Consider the following 2,500-nt stretch of genomic DNA (forward strand, 5'->3'; position numbering starts at 1 on the left):
CAGGGGCGGCGCGGACGGGGGACAGACGGGGGCGTCCACCGCCACCGCCCCCGTCCCCCACCCACCGGCGCGCGCACGCGCGCGCGTCAGTGCGGCACGGCACCCCCGCGGTGCCCACCCGCAGACAGACGCCCGCGCGGGAGGCCGGCGGCGAGGCCCGCGCCATCGCCGCCCCGCGCCTCCCTCCCCCGAAGCTCGCTCTCGCTCTCTCTTCCCCAAACCCACCGCCGATAGCCCGGCGGGGACGAGCTCCGTCCAGCAGGCGCTCTCCGGGAGCGGGGAGCTTCGGAGCGCTCCCCGAGTCTCCATTTAGGGGGACGAAGGCCCGCGCGCTCGCGCGCGCGGCCCTGCGAGGCACCCCAGCCGCGCCGCTGCTGGCCCGCCGGCCCCCCCCCCCCGCGCTGGGGCGGGGGGGCTCGGCGGCGCAGACGGCGATTGATCGTAAAGCGACGCTCAGACAGGCGTAGCCCCGGGAGGAACCCGGGGCCGCGAGTGCGTTCGAAGTGTCGATGATCAATGTGTCCTGCAATTCACATTAATTCTCGCAGCTAGCTGCGTTCTTCATCGACGCACGAGCCGAGTGATCCACCGCTAAGAGTTGTCTCGGTTTCGGCACCGCCCCGCGCGCGCGGAGGGGCCGGGACCGCTCGCCGAGAGCGGCCCCTTCTCTGAGGACGGCCGGACCGACCGCCGGCCCCGCCGCCGCCCACCCCCCTCCGCACGCGCGGAGGGGGCGCGGCGCGGCGGCGCGACGCGGCGCGACGGAGAGGCCCTCGCCTCGGCTTGACCGTACGAGCACAGGGGAAACGGAAAACAACGGAAAACCCCGAGCGGCCAAAGGGCGGGGGAGCCCGCGCTCCCGACCGACCCTGGGGAAACGTACGCAACACACACACCCTTGGCGCGCTTCGGGGGCGGCCCAGGCGCCCGGGCTCGGACCGGCCTCCCCCCGGAGGCTACGGCACGCCCGGCCGCGACGCCTGCCCGCCTTCGCTCGGGAGCCGGACGCCCGGCTGCGCCCGCGCTGCGACGAGCCGGCTCCGCCCACCACGGTCGCCTCTCGCCCCGCCGGCGAACCTCGGCGCCGACGCCGCCTTCCACCGACGCCGGAGGAAGCGCGGCCGGCCACTGGAGCGCGAGCCGGCGACGCGCGGCCGCCCACCGGCCCGCGCCGGATGGGCGAACCCGGCCACCCCGCCCGGCGGCGGCGGCCGCCACCGCCGCCGCGAAAACCGCCGCCGCAGCCGCTTCTCGCCTCGGCCCCCTGGGGCCGCCGGCACGGCCCCAGCGGAAAGGCGGACGGCGCTGAGCGCGGGGGGCGGCTCCCACTCTCCCCGTTTCCACGCGAAGACCCGGAGCGGGACGCCCCCGCGCCGCGCGCCCGCCCTCGAGACGGAAGCGACGGGCGGGGAAACGCGGGACGGGACGGCCGCCAGCGGATGCGGCCGGGGAACCCTCCCGGACGACCCGACGGACGACCGGCACCGACCGGCACGCCGAGCGGCGCCGCCGCCGCTCGGCCTGGGGGGGTGTGGCTCGCCCCCCCCTTTCTTTCCCTGGGCGCCGAGGGCGGGGCGAGGAGCGGGAGAGGGGAGCGCGGCGCGCCCCGAGCGCGGCCGCAGCGCGAGCGTCCAAAGGCGCGGGGCGGCCCCCCGGCGGCCGCCCCCCCCCGCGGGGGCTCGCCGCGCCTTTCTTTCCCCCGGCGCGGAGCCCGCGCTCCGGCCGGCGGGTGGCCCCGTTTGCGAGGGCGGGCAGGTCGGCCGCGGCCGACCCGCGCCGCGGTCTCTCCGCCGAGACCGGCCCGCGGAGAGGGGGGGCAGGTTGGGGCAGCGAGACGCCCCCCCTTCTCCGGCACGGCGGCCCGCGGGGGCGGACGCCCCCCCCGCGGCTCGCGCCGTGCCGCTCGAGTCTTTAAACCGCCGCCCGGCTCCTTTGGCCTTTGACCCCCGGACTCGGCCGAGGGAGGGCCGCCGAAGCGCGGACGCTAGGTACCTGGCCCTGGGGTGAGGGAAACGACCTGCATGGCCCCGCGGGGGTGCCTCCCCCGGCTGCCGCCCTCGGGGGAGCGTCCGCCCGCGGGGGCGCGCCCGGCATCCGCCGCCACCACCTCGTCCTCCTTAGCCCCGGGGCCCGGGGTTTCCCTCGATAGCCCGGCGCTGCGCCCGGGGGGAGAGACGTGGCTCGGGCCGCCCGCTCGCGCGGGACGCGACCCGGCCGGGGGGGGGCCTCGCCCGCCCCGGGCGGCGCCAGCGGCCGAGACCGTGCTCGCGCCCCCCCCTTCCCGCCACGGCTCCCTCTTCGAGAGGCAGCCGTGCCGGGTCGGAGGGGAGGTTCGCGGGTCCGGCCGCCGCGCCGCCCGAAACGCCGTGCGCACACCCGCGCCACGGCCCGGAACGCCCGGAGACAGCCCTGTCCCGCGCGCGGGGGGGTAGACGGCGCCGCCGCCGGCGCCGCCCCACCCCCCCCCCCAGGAGCTGCCGCCCCCCGAAGACGGCGACAC

At 79.3% G+C, this 2,500-nt stretch overlaps 1 non-coding gene across 1 annotated transcript; it reads right to left on the bottom strand.

Annotated features, from left to right (window-relative positions):
• Positions 1-447: 447 nt before the first annotated feature.
• On the bottom strand, positions 448-600 carry LOC142359608 (5.8S ribosomal RNA). Its single transcript, XR_012762488.1, has one exon. It is a non-coding gene; the product is annotated as a 5.8S ribosomal RNA (ribosomal RNA).
• Positions 601-2,500: the final 1,900 nt, after the last annotated feature.

This window comes from Opisthocomus hoazin, unplaced genomic scaffold (genome assembly GCF_030867145.1).
Source record: "Opisthocomus hoazin isolate bOpiHoa1 unplaced genomic scaffold, bOpiHoa1.hap1 HAP1_SCAFFOLD_151, whole genome shotgun sequence".
NCBI classification, from domain to species: domain Eukaryota; kingdom Metazoa; phylum Chordata; class Aves; order Opisthocomiformes; family Opisthocomidae; genus Opisthocomus; species Opisthocomus hoazin.